This window comes from Piliocolobus tephrosceles, chromosome 5 (assembly GCF_002776525.5).
Source record: "Piliocolobus tephrosceles isolate RC106 chromosome 5, ASM277652v3, whole genome shotgun sequence".
NCBI classification, from domain to species: domain Eukaryota; kingdom Metazoa; phylum Chordata; class Mammalia; order Primates; family Cercopithecidae; genus Piliocolobus; species Piliocolobus tephrosceles.
Genome location: NC_045438.1, coordinates 116,169,040 through 116,191,504, shown reverse-complemented (window position 1 = coordinate 116,191,504; position 22,465 = coordinate 116,169,040). Strand labels below are relative to the sequence as shown.

General features: G+C 41.1%; 1 protein-coding gene and 1 pseudogene across 1 annotated transcript in view; both read right to left on the bottom strand.

The window, feature by feature from the left end:
• LOC111535138 (glutathione S-transferase A1) overlaps positions 1–11,326 on the bottom strand; it is a 93,167-nt gene extending 81,841 nt beyond the window's left edge. Inside the window, exon 1 of the mRNA XM_026455473.1 lies at positions 11,244–11,326. The gene's annotated coding sequence lies outside the window, so the exon portion shown is untranslated. The remainder of the gene's footprint in view (positions 1–11,243) is intronic.
• A 1,754-nt stretch (positions 11,327–13,080) lies between these two features.
• On the bottom strand, positions 13,081–22,427 carry LOC111549805 (annotated as a pseudogene).
• Between the last annotated feature and the right edge of the window lie 38 nt (positions 22,428–22,465).

Sequence of the window (22,465 nt, the reverse complement as noted above, 5' to 3'; positions counted from 1 at the left end):
AAGTCTTCACTGGCTAACTGTGACTTTTCTTGGCAGCCTAAGGGGTGAGAGTATTTGGTAATAATACATGTAATGGAGTTAATGGGAAGAGGAAGAATTCGATAACTAGTATTTATTGAAAACTTCCTAATGATCCTTCCTCAATGCTAGTCCCTTTTAATATTTTATATCTTTAACCCTCCTTATAGTACCATGAAATGGTTATCTCCGTTTTTTAGTTAATGGAATGGAACATCAGAGAAGTGCAATGTTCACAGTCACACTCCAGTTGGTGATGGACATGAATATCTACACCAAGGACTAAAATGAAGGCATGCCTGGAAGCCAGCTGGGTGAATGCCCTGGGAACCCATGAACCGGCTGTGAACCCAGAGGATGTCACTGACAGGGAGGACCAGCAGGGAGCTAAGTCACCCTTCAGCTCTTTGGCTGTGAGACTGCATTTGATCAAAACCAGAAATTAGCCTTCAGATTTGTTTAACTATAGCCAAAATATCCAAATTATTTCAACAGACAGAGAATGCTAATCCCTTGCTTCTTTTGGCATTCTATATTCTAACTCTGTGGGGAGCATTTTATTTTATAATCTGGCAAAAGAGATGCTGCTGCATTAACTTTGCAAGATATGGAAGGAGCTAGCATTTGTTCAATGTCAGTCACTCACCGGTCATTCTTCTAAACTTCTCTCATTTTATCCTACAAAAATCACCTAAGGTGAATGCTGTAGCTTTTCTCATTTTACAGTTGAGGATACTGAAGTTTTTAAAGTAACTTGCCCAGATTAAGTGGTGGATCTGGGATGCAGACTCACTGCTATTAAAATCCAAGGACTGAGTCTTATTTTCTATGTTAGTGTTTCTCAAATATGCATGGTAATCTTTCAGTGGATTGTGAAATCCCACTACTTTTTTAAATAAAATAGAAAAGAATAGAAAATATCAGCGAGCCTGACATGTGGAAGGGTAAGTAATGTTTCATGAGTTGTTAGTTTCAGTTATTTGTATGTTGTGTGTATGGATGTTTGCATGTGTGCACGCTGACTTGGTCATTGTAAATGGTTAGAGATAAATTGACTGGGCTCATCAGTGAAGTTTGATAGCCCTTGCTCTATCCCAGGCTGTTTGGGAGGTGGAACACAGCACAGTATCAAAGAATGAAAACCAGTGGCTGCAGGGACAGATGCAACTAATTGTATCATGAATGTGAATGGAAAGATACAGGACTCATTGAAAGCAGGAGTTCCAGTGCCAGGACTTAGGAACAGTTGCATTTTCTCTCCAAACCGCTAGCTCTGATATTAAACATTAAGATTCTTCTTGCAATGTTTTGTGGTTGTTGAGTTTAGAAGAAAAATATACTTGCCTTTAACAACTAATGTATTTCTTCTTTTCTTTTCTTTTTTTTTTTTTTTTTGAGATGGAGTTTCACTGTTTTTTCCCAGGCTAGAGTACAATGGCGTGATCTCAGCTCATGCAACCTCAGCCTCCCAGTTTCAAGTGATTCTCCTGCCTCAGCCTCCCAAGTAGCTTGGACTACCAGCACATGCCACCACACCCAGTTGATTTTGTATCTTATTATTATTAGTATTATTATACTTTAAGTTCTAGGGTACATGTGCATAACGTGCAGGTTTATTATATATGTATACTTTTGCCATGTTGGTGTGCTGCACCCATCAACTCGTCAGCACCCATCAACTCGTCATTTACATCAGGTATAACTCCCAATGCAATCTCTCCTCCCCCTTCCCCCCTCCCCATGATAGGTCCCAGTGTGTGATGTTCCCCTTCCCGAGTCCAAGTGATCTCATTGTTCATTCCCACCTATGAGTGAGAACATGCAGTGTTTGGTTTTCTGTTTTTGCGATAGTTTGCTGAGAATGATGGTTTCCAGCTGCATCCATGTCCCTACAAAGGACACAAACTCATCCTTTTTTATGGCTGCATAGTATTCCATGGTGTATGTGCGCCCCATTTTCTTAATCCAGTCTGTCACTGATGGACATTTGGGTTAATTCCAAGGTCTTTGCTATTGTGAATGGTGCTGCAAAAAACATACGTGTGCATGTGTCTTTATAGCAGCATGATTTATAATCCTTTGGGTATATACCCAGTAATGGGATGGCTGGGTCATATGGTACTTCTAGTTCTAGATCCTTGAGGAATCGCCATGCTGTTTTTCATAATGGTTGAACTAGTTTACAATCCCACCAACAGTGTAAAATTGTTCCTATTTCTCCACATCCTCTCTAGCACCTGTTGTTTCCTGACTTTTTAATGATTGCCATTCTAACTGGTGTGAGATGTTATCTCATTGTGGTTTTGATTTGCATTTCTCTGATGGCCAGTGATGATGAGCATTTTTTCATGTGTCTGTTGGCTGTATGAATGTCTTCTTTTGAGAAATGTCTGTTTATATCCTTTGCCCACTTTTTGATGGGGTTGTTTGTTTTTTTCTTGTAAATTTGTTTGAGTTCTTTGTAGGTTCTGGATATTAGCCCTTTGTCTGATGAGTAGATTGCAAAAGTTTTCTCCCATTCTTTAAGTTGCCTGTTCACTCTGATGGTAGTTTCTTTTGCTGTGCAGAAGCTCTTTAGTTTCATTAGATCCCATTTGTCAATTTTGGCTTTTGTTGCTGTTGCTTTTGGTGTTTTAGACATGAAGTCTTTGCCCATGCCTATGTCCTGAATGGTATTACCTAGGTTTTCTTCTAGGGTTTTTATGGTATTAGGTCTAACATTTAAGTCTCTAATCCACCTTGAATTAATTTTTGTATAAGGAGTAAGGAAAGGATCCAGTTTCAGCTTTCTATTTATGGTTAGCCAATTTTCTCAGCACCATTTATTAAATAGGGAATCCTTTCCCCATTTCTTGTTTTTCTCAGGTTTGTCAAAGATCAGATGGCTGTAGATGTGTGGTATTATTTCTGAGGATTCTGTTCTGTTCCATTGGTCTACATCTCTGTTTTGGTACCAGCACCATGCTGTTTTGGTTACTGTAGTCTTGTAGTATAGTTTGAAGTCAGGTAACGTAATGCCTCCAGCTTTGTTCTTTTGACTTAGGATTGTCTTGGCAATGCGGGCTCTTTTTTGGTTCCATATGAACTTTAAAGCAGTTTTTTCCAATTCTGTGAAGAAACTCATTGGTAGCTTGATGGGTATGGCACTGAATCTATAAATTACCTTGGGCAGTATGGCCATTTTCAAGATATTGATTCTTCCTCTCCATGCGCATGGTATGTTCTTCCATTTGTTTGTGTCCTCTTTTATTTCACTGAGCAGTGGTTTGTAGTTCTCCTTGAAGAGGTCCTTTACATCCCTTGTAAGTTGGAATCCTAGGTATTTTATTCTCTTTGAAGCAATTGTGAATGGAAGTTCATTCATGATTTGGCTCTCTGTTTGTCTGTTACTGGTGTATAAGAATGCTTATGATTTTTGCACATTAATTTTGTATCCTGAGACTTTGCTGAAGTTTCTTATCGGCTTAAGGAGATTTTGGGCTGAGACAATGGGGTTTTCTAAATATACAATCATGTCATCTGCAAACAGGGACAATTTGACTTCTTCTTTTCCTAAGTGAATACCCTTGATTTCTTTCTCTTGCCTGATTGCCCTAGCCAGAACTTCCAACACTATGTTGAATAGGAGTGGTAAGAGAGGGCATTCCTGTCTTGTGCCAGTTTTCAAAGGGAATTTTTCCAATTTTTGCCCATTCAGTATGATATCGGCTGTGGGTTTGTCATAAATAGCTCTTATGATTTTGAGATACGTTCCATCAATACCGAATTTATTGAGCGTTTTTAGCATGAAGGGCTGTTGAATTTTGTCAAAGGCTTTTTCTACATCTATTGAGATAATCATGTGGTTTTTGTCTTTGGTTCTGTTTATTTGCTGGATTACATTTATTGATTTGCGTATGTTGAACCAGCCTTGCATCCCAGGGATGAAGCCCACTTGATCATGGTGGATAAGCTTTTAATGTGCTGCTGGATCTGGTTTGCCAGTATTTTATTGAGGATTTTTGCATCGATGTTCATCAGGGACATTGGTCTAAAATTCTCTTTTTTTGTTGTGTCTATGCCAGGCTTTGGTATCAGGATGATGCTGGCCTCATAAAATGAGTTAGGGAGGATTCCCTCTTTTTCTATTGATTGGAATAGTTTCAGAAGGAATGGTACCAGCTCCTCCTTGTACCTCTGGTAGAATTCAACTGTGAATCCATCTGTGCCTGGACTTTTTTTTGGTTGGTAGGCTATTAATTATTGCCTCAATTTCAGAGCCTGCTATTGGTCTATTCAGGGATTCAGCTTCTTCCTGGTTTAGTCTTGGGAGAGTGTAAGTGTCCAGGAAATTATCCATTTCTTCTAGATTTTCTAGTTTATTTGCATAGAGGTGTTTATAGTATTCTCTGATGGTAGTTTTATTTCTGTGGGGTCGGTGGTGATATCCCCTTTATCATTTTTTATTGCATCTATTTGATTCTTCTTTCTTTTCTTCTTTATTAGTCTTGCTAGCAGTCTATCAATTTTGTTGATCTTTTCAAAAAACCAACTCCTGGATTCATTGATTTTTTGGAGGGTTTTTTGTGTCTCTATCTCCTTCAGTTCTGCTCTGATCTTAGTTATTTCTTGCCTTCTGCTAGCTTTTAAATGTGTTTGCTCTTGCTTCTCTAGTTCTTTTAATTGTGATGTTAGAGTGTCAATTTTAGATCTTTCCAGCTTTCTCTTGTGGGCATTTAGTGCTATAAATTTCCCTCACACACTGTTTTAAATGTGTCCCAGAGATTCTTGTATGTTGTATCTTTGTTCTCATTGGTTTCAAAGAACATCTTTATTTCTGCTTTCATTTTGTTAGGTACCCAGTAGTCATTCAGGAGCAGGTTGTTCAGTTTCCATGTAGTTGAGCGGTTTTGATTGAGTTTCTTAGTCCTGAGTTCTAGTTTGATTGCACTGTGGTCTGAGAGACAGTTTGTTATAATTTCTGTTCTTGTACATTTGCTGAGGAGTGCTTTACTTCCAATTATGTGGTCAATTTTGGAATAAGTGTGATGTGGTGCTGAGAAGAATGTATATTCTGTTGATTTGGGGTGGAGAGTTCTGTAGATGTGTATTAGGTCTGCTTGGTGCAGAGATGAGTTCAATTCCTGGATATCCTTGTTAACTTTCTGTCTCGTTGATCTGTCTAATGTTGACAGTGGAGTGTTGAAGTCTCCCCTTATTATTGTATGGGAGTCTAAGTCTCTTTGTAAATCTCTGAGGACTTGCTTTATGAATCTGGGTGCTCCTGTATTGGGTGTATATATATTTAGGATAGTTAGCGCTTCCTGTTGAATTGATCCCTTTACCATTATATAATGGCCTTCTTTGTCTCTTTTGATCTTTGATGGTTTAAAGTCTGTTTTACCAGAGACTAGTATTGCAACCCCTGCTTTTTTTTTGTTCTCCATTTGCTTGGTAGATCTTCCTCCATCCCTTTATTTTGAGCCTATGTATGTCTCTGCATGTGAGATGGGTCTCCTGAATACAGCAGACTGATGGGTCTTGACTCTTTATCCAGTTTGCCAGTCTGTGTCTTTTAATTGGAGCATTTAGTCCATTTACATTTCAGGTTAATATTGTTATGTGTGAACTTGATCCTGCCATTATGATATTAACTGGTTATTTTGCTCGTTAGTTGATGCAGTTTCTTCCTAGCCTCGATGGTCTTTACATTTTGGCATGTTTTTGCAATGGCTGGTACCGGTTGTTCCTTTCCATGTTTAGGGCTTCCTTCAGGATCTCTTGTAGGGCAGGCCTGGTGGTGACAAAATCTCTCAGCATTTGCTTATCTGTAAAGGATTTTATTTATCCTTCACTGATGAAACTTAGTTTGACTGGATATGAAATTCTGGGTTTAAAATTCTTTTCTTTAAGAATGTTGAATATTGGCCCCCACTCTCTTCTGGCTTGTAGAGTTTCCACCGAGAGATCTGCTGTTAGTCTGATGGGTTTCCCTTTGTGGGTAACCCGACCTTTCTCTCTGGCTGCCCTTAAGATTTTTTCCTTCATTTCAACTTCAGTGAATCTGGCAATTACATGTCTTGGAGTTGCTCTTCTCAAGGAGTATCTTTGTGGCATTCTCTGTATTTCCTGAATTTGAATGTTGGCCTGCCCTACTAGGTTTGGGAAGTTCTCCTGGATGATATCCTGAAGAGTGTTTTCCAACTTGGTTCCATTTTCCCCCTCACTTTCAGGCACCCCAATCAGACGTAGATTTGGTCTTTTTACATAATCCCATACTTCTTGCAGGCTTTGCTCATTTCTTTTTCTTCTTTTTTCTTTAGATTTCTCTTCTCGCTTCATTTCATTCATTTGATCCTCAATCGTTGATACTCTTTCTTCCCACTGATCGAGTCGGTTATTGAAGCTTGTGCATTTGTCACACATTTCTCATGTCATGGTTTTCATCTCTGTCATTTCGTTTATGGCCTTCTCTGCATTAATTATTCTAGTTATCAATTCTTCCACTCTTTTTCCAAGATTTTTAGTTTCTTTGCGCTGGGTAAGTAATTCCTCCTTTAGCTCTGAGAAGTTTGATGGACTGAAGCCTTCTTCTCTCATCTCGTCAAAGTCATTCTCCGTCCAACTTTGATCCATTGCTGGCGATGAGCTGCGTTCCTTTGGAGGGGGAGATGCGCTCTTATTTTTTGAATTTTCAGCTTTTCTGCCCTGCTTTTTCCCCATCTTTGTGATTTTATCTGCCTCTGGTCTTTGATGATGGTGACGTACTGATGGGGTTTTGGTGTGGGTGTCCTTCCTGTTTGTTAGTTTTCCTTCTAACAGTCAGGACCCTCAGCTGTAGGTCTGTTGGAGATTGCTTGAGGTCCACTCCAGACCCTGTTTGCCTGGGTGTCAGCAGCAGAGGTTGCAGAAGATAGAATATTGCTGAACAGCGAGTGTACCTGTCTGATTCTTGCTTTGGAAGCTTCCTCTCAGGGCTGTACTCCACCGTGTGAGGTGTGGGGTGTCGGTCTGCCCCTGGAGGGGGATGTCTCCCAGTTAGGCTACTCAGGGGTCAGAGACCCACTTGATCAGGCAGTCTGTCCATTCTCAGATCTCAACCTCCATGTTGGGAGATCCACTGCTCTCTTCAAAGCTGTCAGACAGAGTCGTTTGCATCTGCAGAGGTTTCTGCTGCTTTTGTTGTTGTTGTTATTGTTTAGCTGTGCCCTGTCCCCAGAGGTGGAGTCTACAGAGACAGGCAGGCCTCCTTGAGCTGCTGTGAGCTCCACCCACTTCGAGCTTCCCAGTGGCTTTGTTTGCCTACTTAAGCCTCAGCAATGGCGGGCACCCCTCCCCCAGCCTCGCTGCTGCCTTGCTGTTAGATCGCAGACTGCTGTGCTAGCAATGAGGGAGGCTCCATGGGTGTGGGACCCTCCCGGCCAGGTGTGGGATATAAACTTCTGGTGTGCCGGTTTGTTGAGACCCTTGGTAAAGCACAGTATTGGGGTGGGAGTTACCCGATTTTCCAGGTGTTGTGTGTCTCAGTTCCCCTGGCTAGGAAAAGGGATTCCCTTCCCCCTTGCGCTTCCCAGGTGAGGCCATGCCTCGCCCTGCTTCAGCTCTCGCTGATTGGGCTGCAGCAGCTGACCAGCACCGATTGTCCGGCACTCCCTAGTGAGATGAACCCAATACCTCAGTTGAAAATGCAGAAATCACCTGTCTTCTGTGTCGCTCATGCTGGAAGCTGGAGACTGGAGCTGTTCTTATTCGGCCGTCTTGCTCCGCCCCCAATTTTGTATTTTTAGTAGAGACAGGGTTTCAGCATGTTGGCCAGGCTGGTATCGAATGCCTGACCTCAGGTGATCCGCTTACCTCAACCTTCCAAAATGCTGGAATTACAGGCATGAGCCACTGCACCTGCCCTCAACTAATGTACTTCTAAAAATGTATGTATGACTTAAATTTAGACATCAAAATCTTTTTTATATACTTTAAATTCTGGGGTACATGTGCAGAATATGCAGGTTTGTTACATAGGTATGCATGTGCCATGCTGGTTTGCTGCACCTATCAACCAGTCATCTACATTAGGTATTTCTCCTAATGCTATCCCTCCTCAACACCCCCACCCCACTATAGGTCCCGGTGTGTGATGTTCCCCTCCCTGTGTCCATGTGTTCTCCTTGTTCAACTGCCACTTATGAGTGGGAACATGCAGTGTTTTGTTTTCTGTTCTTGTGTTAGTTTACTGAGAATGATGGTTTCCAGCATCATCCATGTCCCTGCAAAGGATATGAACTCATCCTTTTTTATGGCTGCATAGTATTCCATGGTGTATATGTGCCACATTTTCTTTATCCATTCTATCATTGATGGGCATTTAGGTTGGTTCCAAGTCTTTGCTATTGTGAACAATGCCGCAAGAAACATAAATGTGCGTGAGTCTTTATAGTAGAATGATTTATAATCCTTTGAGTATATACCCAGTAATGGGATTGCTGGGTCAAATGGTATTTCTAGTTCTCGTTCCTGAGGAAGCACCACACTGTCTTCCACAATGGTTGAACTAATTTACACTCCTACCAACAGTGTATAAGTGTTCCTATTTCTCCACATCCTCTCCAGCATCTGTTGTTTCCTGACTTTTTAAGGATCGCCATTCTGACTAGCATGAGATGGTATCTCATTGTGATCTTGATTTGTATTTCTCTAATGACCAGTGATCATGAGCTTTTTTTTATATGTTAGTTGGCTGCATAAATAGAAATCAAAATCTTTTAAATGTCTACATTTTAAAAAGTGGGAGTCAACAGTTTAGCCTTTGAAAAGTAAAGAATTCTTTGAAATCATACTGAATCAACTCACCTGTTTTGTACCTAGATATTTTGACATTGTACTTTCCTAACTTGGGAAATGGAAATAGCATTATTCAGCAGAAAGAAAGGGAGAGTGAAGTTCACACGAAAGTGTGGGGTGTGGTTGTTTAATTGTTATGGATTAGTTCACAGTGTTGTAACTCTAATCCCCACACTAAGCTCCCTTAGTCATTGATTGAGGATCATGTTTCAACATGAAATAAATTTTTGTCTTACATAATATTTTATCACAATTCTCCTCTGATAACTAACATTTCACCTTCTCAATATGAGGTTTCCAAGGGTCAGGCTAAGACTGGGAGATAGGTTACCACTGAGCTTTGTTGGGTCAACAGAAAATGAGAACCAGAGAGCTCAAGGATTTGCCATGGGTCACACACACATGCTGCTCATTCATGGTCAATATCTAGGGAGTGTGTCTACCTTCTGCAACAACCCTGGGAAATGGCTCCTATTATCCGAATTAAAGATGGGCACACTGAGTCTCAGAGAGCTAAAGCACCTGTCCCATGCTGCACACTTGGTGAGTGTTGGGTCGGCCTGAACTTCTGATTGCAGGTCCAGAGCTTTTCCACTCCACCCCGTAACCTGGCTCTCAGCTCCTCTCTGAGAAGTTGTTTTATATTTTCCTATTCAGAGTATATTAGCCAACTAGATGTTGGAAGGAGAGGGCGAGACAGGAACATCTAATTCCTGAGTTCCTCCTGTTAGCAACTTTTCAGGGGCTTGCTTGGAAGAAAAAATTAATAAAAGTGTGCCTTTCTCTACTTTGACAACCTAAAATCCAGAGTGAGTTGAAGACTAGTATAATTGTATTTACATCAATTAAAAATGGGCTTGTTTTTAACGGAATGTAAGCTCTCATAATTCCAGGAGTTAATTAAAAGAGTTACATCTCTGAGTTGGTCCCAATAACACTGTTTCTTAGCAGAGAGAAGGGAGAATGAGATAAATCAGGACTCCTCCCATTATGAGGTTCATAAAAGCTGTAGGTTGTTTAATCTCTTTAATTCTTAGAATAGAGGTAGTTATTTCTACTTTTGAGGGTTGTTGAGATAGTTAAATGAGATAATGTACAAAAAATTCATAGTAGGAACTCAGTAATGGGTGTTTGCTCTTGTCCCAGTGGTTAAAAGATGGGTAAGTCTCTGGACACACTGAGTAGCCTATGGATCCTTTTTCTTTGATCTATCTATCCATCAATTATTTTACCTATCAGCAATCTATGTATATGTATCTATTTATAATCCCTATCTGTCTGCCCATCCACGTATGTATTATTTTATCTATCTGTCGTTCTATGCATCTATCTATCTGTAATTTGTCTGTCTCTTCATCATCTATTATCTATCTTGTATCCATCTCTCTGTATCTCTATATTTTGGCCATAGAACTCTAATAGGAATGCATTTTTATATGAATCCAGACTTATATCAAATCTGTCATATGATGGCTCTGTTTCTCTCTTTCCTTTCTAGTTCCTGTACAGAGATTAATGATATTCACTAATCAGTCCACCTGGATTAACAGGAAGTTTTCAGTGAACGTCCAAGCAGTGCGGCACATCAGTAACATGGCCTTGCTTAGCCCCATGAGGTCATGTAGTCCCATGGTTCTCAACCAGGGGGATTTCGCTTCTCTGCTCCAGAGGACATTGAGCAAGGTCTAGAGACATTTTGGGTTGTCACATCTGCAGGGAGGGAGAGAGGGCTACAAATCAGATAGGTAGAGGGCAGGGATGCCTGGAAACATCCTAGAGTGGGCAGGTCAGATCTCCATACAAAGAATTACACAGTTCAAAGGGCAGCAACAGTCAGAGCCTCTTTCTTAGCTATCCTCTATATTGGCCATGAGTTGGTAGAACTCCAGGGACAGGATATGACTTGTCATGGAGCTAACTAGTGGCAAATGCTCAACTAGAATCTAGTTCCCCTGACATTCAAACTAATTTACTCCAATTATAATAAACTTTAGTTTTAAATTTTCACAGCCAATATAGTATTACAGTATCACAATTTACAGCAATTGTGTTTTGACTACTTACATAAAGAAATTTTTGCATACTTTGCCACTTCTTCCAGCACTGATTATTCTCAGATTGTTTAAAATGCTACCATTTCTTTTTTCTCCTCATGTCATTGTTTCCCATACCATTAAATGCTGAGGCCCTGGTTTTTTAAATTCTTCATTTTCACATTTCTGTAAAGATGTATTCAACAGAAAAGAAATAAACAATTCTTGAACTGTCACCCAAACACACCAAGATGGTACAATATGAGTAAAAACAGACTTTTTCTTGTGCTAAGGACACATACTAGCAAATTTTTCTAGGAGGCTAGAGAGGAGAGTGTGAGGCAATATAGAAAGATTTTTAAGATCAGTGCTTACTTTGTTAAACGCTGTCACTGTCATGGCTCGACAACTGAATTCCAGGTCCTAATGTATTTATAAGCTCGTTGTTCCTTTCAATAGTTCCCTCCCACTGAAAGGAGAAGGGTGAAGGTAGGGAGAAGCAACTCCCACACATTTCATGGCCAAGAGACCACCTACTGGATTCTAAGACGTGAGTAAGTGATCTGCTTATCAGAAGAAACTGGTTAAACTTGTTCCTTTTCAAGGTTGGCAATTAAAGTTCAAATAATACATTTCACCTGGATTTTGCTCTCTCTACAAGTCAGCAGAAACTGGCTTTTTAAAGATGGTTTTTTTTGTGAGTTGGATGCAAGGACTAGGGCAACTGAAAAATCTCTATTGTGAGCATAGCTCGGGGCGCTGTCTGTGGAGGGCAAATTGATGGCACTCTTTTCTTACCAAGTTGCCAAATAAAGTATAGGACATCCATGTCAATGTGAATTTCAGGCAAACAGTCAATAATTTTGTAGTTATAGCTATTTCCAAACACAGCATGAAACATGATTTTACTGAAATATTCTTTATTGTTTATCTGAAATTCACATTTAGGTGGGTGTCCTGTATTTTATCTGCCAAATCCAGGAACCCTATTTGCATATGCTTTCCTCTTTGCGTCACTCAAATTGCCCATAATATAACAAATCTGAAAGTACCCATCACCTGGATTCATCAATTGCAAATAATCTTTCTTCATCTGTCCCATATAGGGGGTTATGTTGGCCCCCAAGAAAGATAGGTCCAAACAGAAATCCCAAGACCCTGTGAATGTGATCTTGTTTGGAAAAAGGCTCTTTGCTGATGTAATGAAGTAAAAGAATTTGAGATGAGATCATCTTGGTATATCTGGATAGGCCCTGAATCCAATGACAATTATCCTCACAGCAGAGTGAAGAGAAGACACAAGATGGTGAGGGTGAGGTGCAGGAAGACAGAGGCAGAAATTAGAGTGATGTGGCCACTATCCATGAAAGTCCAGAAAGGCCAAGAGCCCCTAGAAGCTAGAAGATGCAGGGAAAGATTCCTGGAAATCACTCCTAATCCAAGCACTCTGGCGCAATGACACACCAGGGAAAAATGATTTTGCATATAGTTTTTTGTATGTAATTCACATATACCATCTGTGTCTTGGCAGCCCTGGCCTGAGTAGCACTGAGGGAACTGAGGGAAGGCTCACGACTGGGGCCCCACAGAGCCTTAAGGAGCAGAGTGAGGATGAGCCAGGAGCACCCTCCTGTAAGGGACAACAGGGTGGCCTGAGAGCGGAGAGTGGGTCTGTTTGCGCTTCAATATTTCCTCACCTCCTAGAAAACTGAGGGATCCACAGCAGACAGAATGGTTATTTTGCAAATGGTTAAGGAAGAACACTTTTATCAGAAATAAAATGACTCCAGGAAAAGAAGAAAATGTCTTTATGCCATTACCCAGTATGGTAACTCTTCTACTGTGTATACGTGAAAATGTCAGGAGCGCATTTCTACATTGACATTTTAATAGATTGTATGACAAATATTACAGGACAATTCTTGGAAAAGTCAAACCACATAATCTACAGTATTTTTTTACTAAACTTTTAATTTCACAAAAGTGGTAAGTTAGGAGGAGACTGGAAATCTGAATTCATATGAGATCCTAATGAAAAGAAATTAATTTTAACCAAATCAACAAATAGGAGTTTTATTACTTAATTAGCATTTGATTGGAAAGAGTTCATTAGCTTCACAATAGGAACAATCAATACTTAGGTAAAGTACTTTACTGTTGCAAAACTTTAGAATATTGGTTTTGCATGTTCTCGGCCTCCATGGCTGCTTTATTAAAACCTGAAAGCCTTCCTGGCTTCTTCTAAAGTTTTCGCATCCATGGGAGGCTTCCTTGGGTTGCCAGGCTGTAGAAACTTCTTCACTGTGGGCAAGTTGCTGATTCTGGTTTTCAGACCTGTAATTCACAAAGCACAGCCTCAGAGTGAAGACAAGACCTGCCACCATTTATACCGCCCAGGGAATCTGAGACCCTTCTACACAAAGACCAAGCAAGTCTGCGCCATCAGCACCAGCACGGAGGCAGAAACAGACATTGAGTGAGAAATAAAGATAAAAGCAAGAACATGTAGCTCACTTGTATTTTCCCCAAAGATGTCGTTCAGTCAGATTTTAATCCACTCAGTCATCCCTATCTTTCTCCTTACATATTAATCCTATAGATTAGTGACTCTTGAATAAGACAAGAAAAATCAATGTGCCTGTGAGATATCAACACAGATCAGTCTCTAAGCAGAAGTAAAAATATGCGGAATGAGTTGGAAAGGAAAATGTTATAGAAAATATTAAAGACAAACTGTGGAACCACCTTTTCTCAGTGAGAGATACAGTGTGGGGGGCAGAGTGCTGGAGAGCTGTGCAGAGAGGAACACAATGTCTGACAGCAGGAGACAGAGCCCAGGGAGGAAACCAGATGGAAAGGGCCCTGCTCAGACACACTTGGTGCGGGAAGACAAGGGGACATGTGGGATAAGGACATCACAGAGAACTCAGAAACAGAAACCACACTGAAATAGAGGGATGGGGAGAGATGCTGGGCCCTGGGTCGTTTCCATGATAAAAGGCAAATGCTGTTCATGAGGTAGCATGCACCACACATTTCATGAACGTAACAAGAATCTTTCCCTGCTTGTGAGGAACAAGACATAACAAGAATCTTTCCCTGATTGTGAGGCATCAGGGCCTGGAAGCTCACTTTGGAGACCTGAGGGCACTGAAGGCCTGGAGAAGGCTGGGTCAGAATGTGGCCAGTCCCAGAGCCCAGATACGAGATCCCAAGATGGGAGACGTGGGGCTGCCTCTCTGGGCTGTGAAATGGGTCACCTTCAGCAGAGGAAAGCTGGAGATAAGGCTGGAGTCAAGCTCTTCCACATAGTAGAGAAGTTCCACCAGGTGAATGTCAGCCCTGCTCAGCTCGTTACCAACAAGGTAATCTTGCCTGTGGCTCTTTCACACCTGGATAATTGGAGGAATCAGATCAGGAACACATGCGCAATCAGGCTGGGGACCCTGCTTCTTCCTGAGTTTCTCCAGCCTGACTCTCCCACCTCTGCTGCCTCACTGAATAGGTGGAGAGACCCGGAGCTTTCTCCATGTTCCCTGACTCATTGAGAAAGTAAGAAGTGTAGCTCTGCTAATTCCTTGGTTGCAGCCCAGGCTCTCATTGTCTCTTCTCATTCCACCTCACTGTGGCATCCACACCACCCACTTGGCTTGCATCTTCCACATGGGCCAGGGGCTCAGCACCTGTTACAACATGTTCTGGCTTCCCTAGACCCTACAGCGTGCAGCCCTGACTTTCAGGGCATGATTCTACACTCTGCTATCTCTCTCCAATATCTCTTGGGCAATGACTCCATCTTCATGACAGCACTCCTCCCCCAGGAGGAGACTATGTCAGAGTCCTCATTTCTTCTTGTATGCTCTCCTTATTTCCTGCTCTAGGATCTTAAGTAAACCTGGGTGAACTTGAATTCATCCCCTTTCTTGCAACATTGGCACTTACTGATTTCACTGTGTTATAATCTGCATGCCACAGTATCCAGGGTGAACTGCATTGATGTCTGCAACTTACTTTGAAATAAAAAAAAAAAAAAAAAGAAAAAAAAAAAAAATTGTGTTTGACTGAGGGAGACAGGGGTCGAGTGACTGCCACATGTGATAAAGCCCAGATGAGGAGATGTTAATTTTGCTCTCTAGGTGGTTGGTGTATATATGGTCTTAAAATATTTCTTTCAACTATTGTGAATGTATAAAATGTTTCATAACAAAATTTTTAGCGATATGTGATATTTATTAAAATATTTCAGCACATTCACATCATAAATAATCAAATGAGAAAACATACATCACTGATTTAAGGTAATATTTTGGCAAATACCCTTTCAGACTGTGTATACATATCTAAGTATAAATAATTACTTGATACATAAAGAAAATGCAACATCAAATGCTATATTGTAGCATACATAGTTCAGATTCATGTATCATGGGACTCTGTGGTAGAACCTGTGAAATTCTTCCTCACAGTCTATTTTTATACCATGCCTTGAGAGTCAAGTGCTCAATTAACATCAAGAAAGGCTTTTTGGACATGAAGGTCAATGTCCTACAAATGCACAGGCACTATTTCTCTGTTGCCTTATGTTATTGACTGAATGTTTATGTTTCCCCAAAATTCATATGTTGGGATCCTGACCCCTGATGTGATGCTATTAGTAGGTGGGGCTTTCAGGAATCGTGGGGGTGTAGCTCTCATGAATGACATTAGTCCCCTTATAAAAGGGACCATAGAGAACTCCCTTGGCATGTTTGCCATGTGAGGACACAGTCAGAGATTGGTTGTCTATGAACCAAGGAACAGGCGCTCCCCAGATGTGGAATCTGCTGGCACTTGATCTTGTACTTCCCAGCCTACAGCGTTGTGAGATAGAAACATCTGTTCTTTACCCAGTCTATGGTGTTTTTGTTATAGCAGCCAAACTGCTAAGACACCCTCTAAACTCTTAGTGCCCTTATAGACTAAACAGCTTCTATCATGACCTTTACAACAGTCAAATATGCCAGCATTTGGTCAATAACTGCCAACTTTCCTAATTTTTGCCTCCACTATCAGTTTATGACCAAACACAGAAAGTAAATCTGACCTATCATATAGAAATTCACACTTCTAGTTAGCCAGCTTATAGCATCTTCATGCCAACAACCTGCAATCAGGGCATAAGTTTTTCCACCATAAATCTCTCAGACTTTCCCGACTGCTTCTGAATCTCTGGCAAATGCAAGTGATGGTGTCTGACTTCCTTACTATAGCAAGCTCAAAATAAACACCTTTTGCTTATTCTTATTTGGGTTGTCTTCGTTCACTTTCACAGTTTTTCTGGTGGTTGCGACAAGACATGGTCTATGTTGCCCATTGTCATGGACCCCAACCCCAGCCTTCAACCAGGTGCAGTATCCACAAAGGCTCCTTGTGCCTTGTGGCAAGTCTGCACCTGGGCTGAACTCTTTTCTCTTTGCTTTGAGCTCTTTCACTTTTTATTCTCAGTTTGGACCTTGGTTTTGTATTGGTTCCCATCTGCTTACCATCCTTAATAGAACCAGGCCTTTTTTGCCTGTTTGTTTCTTTTCAGTCTTTTGCGGTACTGCTTTGTGTTATGCTATCAAGAAGTGTTTGTCATTAAAAAAAAAAAAAAAAAAAAAAAAAAAAAAAAAAAAAAAAAAGAGGCAGCACATAGGCATAGGCCCAGAAGCCTGTTTTTCAAGACAACCTCACAGTACACTGAGTTTGAGGTTCTCACTGGACCTCTGTCCATGTGTACAAACTCTGCTGTGGGTCAATCCCGGAAACTAAAAGAAGTTCTTCATTCTTGGCTTTTGTTCTTGTCATTCTTTGAAATTGGCAGTGATCCAGGCAGAAGATTACAGTTTCTACTTGGGGCAGAGTACTGACTGTGACTTTAGGTTTTCTTTATCCCCGTTAGGTGATAATCCATATGGTTGGGTGAAAAAAATCTCTTTTGTAGTTTGGAGGCTCAAATCATGTAGCCACTGAAAAGATAAAGACATGCCTAGGGCGAGAGATGGGACTCTGGAATACTGCACCTCAGCATACATGCCCAAGGCCCAGCCTGTTGCTAACCATGATGCCCCTGCCACGGTCCCACTCACTCAAGGAAGGACCTAAATCACTCTGTGTTCTCTGTTATGGAAGAACAGAAAATATACCGTACAGGGCTCTCTCCTTTATGTCTTTCCCATAGAGGTTGTGTTTGCTGGCAATGTAGTTGAGAATGGCTCTGGTCTGCACCAGCTTCATCCCGTCAATCTCAACTATTGGCACTTGCTGGAACATCAAACTCCCATCTTTAGAAAGAAGGAAAAAAAAGGAGAGTGAGATGTCTATGAATCCCAGTCTTTCAGCGTGAAGAAATGTTCACTGAAATGACTAAATTTATAAAACAGAAAAGAAATTATTGCCTGGTATAACCTCTCAACGGAAATAGAATTTGTTTTTAGCTTCCTGTAGTCCTTCTTTTCCTTATTAATCTTCCTCTTGCCTTTTAATCTGTTATTTCATTTATGTTTTTATTCCTTATCCAGATACATAATAGGTCCCTTGTATTTTTTGTGTTGATATATCTTCATAGATATTTTAGGAAGAAGTTGGGAGAGGCTGCTGCAAGCCCACCAGTCAGATGCCATTTAACATGGGAATTTTTCAAAGTAAATCTCATGGTGTAAAGACATTAAACACAGTTCTGAGAGAAGTTTCTATGTAGGCCCTTTGTGTGCTCTTCAATACCCCCACTGGACAGTGTGCACAGGGTGGGTGCTGCTGTGTTCCTCACCCTACTGCTGCTGCCCCGGCTCATGTCCCTCCTCACCCTCTGACCTGGGCTTCCAACCAATTCAACACTGTCTCATCATCTAAGCCTATGTTGCAAGAATATCACCTTGTCAAATTCATAAGAGAAATGAATTCAAGATGGACCTATTTCAATTCCTTTCCTCCAATGCATGTCCATGCATGTCCTTGGATGGGGAGGGATATGTGGGATCCTGAACCAACCACAGCTCATTCACAGTGTCGAAAGCATGAAAGCAAGGAGAGGCCATTCTCAAGTCGCTGGGGATGGCTCCTCTAGCAAATACTCTAAGAGGTTTGGCCCTTTTAGCCTGGAGAGAGTTGACAGATCTGCTCAAGGAGCCCCACCCTTTCTACTTTAACCACTTTTTTCCCTCTCCACCACCCCAACCACCACCTTTCACACACATAGACATGGCCTGGTATTAAAACTTTCAAGCGTGCTTTCTACTAGATACCTTCGTCAGAGACACGTAGAGACTTGATCTTACCATTTCTTAACTTTTCCAAATCTTCTGCAGATTCTAGAAATTTCTCTTCAAACCAAAAGCAGAGTCAGTAAATGGGCTCCTGATAGGTCATTCCATAGCATTATAGACTTTTAACTTTGAATGGCTAATGTCTAGTAAACAATTTGGAGGCTATAAGATTTCTGAGTTTGGCAGTGCACACAGAGGGGTCTGGTCATGGCCGTTTGGAAATTTAGACTCGATTCATCAAGAAAAAGGCATGGATCACAGCACATAGCCACTCAATCTTTTAGTTCACTTCATGTGCACCCTGATCGCTCCCATGTCCGTGATTAGGTCATGATTTGAGAGAGGATGTCACTGGAGTTAAGGGATCAGGCAGTTCTTCTATTTATGATGTTGTCATATCATAGGAAAGCATGTGTCTCCGGTGAGATCAGACCACAGCCTTTGTGTCCCCAGTGTGGGCTATGCAATGGGCTAATGACCATCAAAGATTCTGCCACCAAGGAACCTCTGCTGTAGTTTATATCACCCCGCTTGTTAGGAGCCCTACTAAGCAGGAGATAGGTCCTGCTATTGCACAACTTTAACTCTTGCAACGATAATTTCCGATCCTGGAGTAAATGGAACACAATAGAGTAGAATTCTCAATTTGAGGAAGGAATTAGGGTCCCCACAGTAATGTTATTTTTAATGAAAATCTCTGGTTTATGATATGGCTGTGTGGGTTTAATATCACTATTTTCATATCCTGGCTTCTTGATTTTGGACACATTGTTGAATCTCTCTGTGTCTCAGTATCCTAACCTATGAAATGGATACACTTATGATGGTTTTGTTAAAGATTGGTATGAAAATTAAATTACAAAGTCATGCAAAGCACTTGGAAAAGTAGCAGGTATATAATAAATGCTCATTAAATATACGTTTTGGAACTCTGAGAGATGGCTGCTATTTCATAGCACCCTTTTCAAAAAACTTAAATCAATCTAAGATCACTGAATATATACTCTCTTGTTGACCTGTGTCCAGTAATTTAAACTTTGAAATAAATTACACCTTGTCCTGAGGGTAGCTGGAATAGCAGCCAGCAAGGTTGTCTAAATCTGATCAGAAACTCTGAGTGGATGCAGGTATTTAATATAAATATGAAAATCAGTTATTACATAATGATGCAGTTGACTTAATAGGCAGAATCTATAAAAATAAAAGTTAAAGCAGACACTTACAAAGATTTTCAGGATTTCACTGTTAATATGATCTGGTTCCAATCTTGGCTCTGCCTCATAATAGCTGTGTGATCTGGGAATCAGCATTTAACATCTTTAAGCGTTAGTTCCCTCATCTGCAAAATGGGCATAGAACGTTTTCTTAACAGAATGTCTTAATGTTTTCAAAATGCATCATACAGGGCCGGACCCACATACATCAAGTAATAAACAGTAGTGGTGTTTGAAGTGGCTAATTATGCTTTAATAGACTTCTTTATGGTGAAATGTCAGGAAATTGGGGGTTTCTAGCTTGCTCCGTGGAACAGAGTTTGTTGTGGATCTGTGATCACACAGGACCAGGATCTAGAGGTCATGGTGGGGCGGGGCGGGGCGGGGGGGTGTAGACCGGTGCAGGAAGGGTGTGCCAGCAATTAATACAGCGTCCAGTTCAGGAAAAAACTTAGGAATGGTGGGTGGTCCTGGCAGGAGGGTGACCGAGGTGGTGGGACTGGCAAGTGAAATGTGCTTGTGAGGCTGAGGACTGGGTTGTGATCATCAGCCTTAGGGCACTGAGACCCCACAAGCCTGAGCAAGGGCTGCAGTGAGCCCGGCCCCCGCCTTCAAGTCGGACTGGAAGGAGACCAGGGAGCCTGGGTTCCTCCCTGCCTTGCCCCTCCCTCCCTCTTGCTGAACTCTTCCTGCCCGGGCTCTGAACACATCCCAGAGCTGCAGAGCTGACGTCTGGGTGACAGTGAAACGGGGTATTCATTTGTACAAAAGAAAAAAAAAATTAAAAAAAAAACCCTGAAATGACAGTGTGTGGATTTTTTGTGTGCTTGTTTATTCGTAGGATTGAGAAAGGGTGAGGCTAAAGTCCCAAGCCTTCGTGAAGCAGTGGAGAAAGTGCCGTCCCGAGGTTCAGTTCCACACGGCGCTGTAAGGCTGAAGGGGCTCGCTGGAAGTTCCCCTCACAGGACACCACCTCACCTGAAACCCTCTTTTTCTGCTACCATCCAGGGGACAAGATCTCCTGAGTTTGTCCAAGACTCACTCCGGAAGAAAACCCTCAGGCAGTTACTGAGGGACTCTGATCTGTACTGGGAAGTGTTTTTCTCAGTGACACCTCTAGAGGGCAGCACTCAACGGAGTCCCAGAGACACCTCCCAGCATTTCCTCCTCAGACGCTGGGTGGATGATCTGGTAACACTGAGGAATGCTTGGGCGTTCTCCTAGAAGCTCCTGATTTTAATCACCTGTTCACTTGTCTCCATTCTTATAGATATATAGGCTACCCGAGGGCAGAGACTGAGTCTGTCTTGTTCACTCTCTACGTCCAGAGCCTCACACAGAATCTGGCACTTAGTAGGTGCACAGCAAAATAATCATTGAATTAATATTCTGAGTCTTTATCAGGTGAGTATGCAGTTTCACTTTACATTCACTTTCTAATTTTATGCCTTTTTATCCTCTTATTGTATAAATTTCTAACATGTATAAAAATAACACAAAAGTATAATGACCTTTCTTATATTCCTCACATAGAATCAATGATTATCAATGTTAGGGAAAAGAGTGAAACGCTGTAAAATATTTGAAGACATTTATTCTGAGCCAAATATGAGTGACCAATGGCCCGTGATACAGTCCTCAGGAGATTCTGGGAACGTGTACTCAAGGTGATTGGGATATAGCTTAATTTTAGGGAGACATGAGACATCAATCAGTTATAGAGATGTACGTTGGTTCAGTCCAGAAAGGCAGGACAACTGGAAGTGTGGGCTTCCAGGTTTTGTGTAGATTTTAAAATTTTCCAATTGGCAGTTGATTGAAAGAGTTATGATCTAAAGACCTGGGATCAATAGAAAGGAATATCTGGGTTAGGATAATACGGGGGTGTGAAGACCAAAGTTTTATCATGCAGATGAAGCGTCCAGGTAGCAGGCTTCAGAGAAAATAAATTGTATTAGGTTGGTCCAAAAGTAATTGCGGTTTTTACCATTGAAAGTTATGTTTCGTATCAGACTTAGAGTCTGTTCTACCAGTAATTCCAAAAGAGAGGAGGGCATGTCCAATTCCCCACTTCCCATCATGGCCTAAATTGATTTTTCAGGTTAACTTAGTAATGCCCTTGCTGAGAAGAGGGTCCATTCAGATGGCTGGGTCTGGGAAAGAGGCTTAGAATTTTATATTTGGTTTACACCAACTAAAGCCAATGTGTTTTCATCTACGTGCCCACCCACTTTCTCCTTGCAATGATGTGAGGAAATCCCAGATACCATATTTTTATTCTTAGATACCTCAATGTATTTCTCTAAAACAGAAGAATGATTTTAAGTATAGCCGTAGTACATTATCACACATGAAACATTAACAATAATTTTTTCATGACATCAAACATTCAATCAATATCTATGTTTCTAACTGTTATATAAATGCCATAAATTATTTTTTATAGTTTGTTTATATCCAAGTTCAGTTAAGGTTCACACATTTTGATTAGTTTCTTAAATGTATCTTGATGTTTATGCTCTTAGATGAAAAGATATTTTAACCATTTATTAGATCAAATTCATCATCTCTTTCTTAATAACTGCCAATTTTCATTTAAGGTACAACACTTGACAAGTCATTTAGTAAGAAGCATCTCGTAGTTTCTGAGGGAAAAGTATCCGGTAAGGTCAATTTTAGATCCAATTTAAGATGACCTCTCAGAACCTACCTGTACTCCAGCTGTAGCTAGGCACCATCGGATAGACTCCATTCTGCCCCGTCCATTGTGGTAGCAGAGCTTGGGTTTCCCACCATGATAGCAGACTCCTGGAGGTTTCTCTAAGCATGAGTGAATGAATGAATGAATGAGTGACTGAAGCCATAGAATAAAAAATGTTCATTAGGTTGTATGGTTGAAAACCACCAACAATGCTGAAGATGAGTCTGCCTTCTTCATGACTGGATTGGAGGAATTCCTGGAATGTTTTCTTGGCCCACATTGTTACCCATCGGTGACCACCCTCAGATTCTAGCAAACCAGTCTCATGTGCCCATTGGTTAAATGTAACCATTCTCGTCATGCTAAGAGGTGAGAGTTTGTGGTAATAATGCATATATG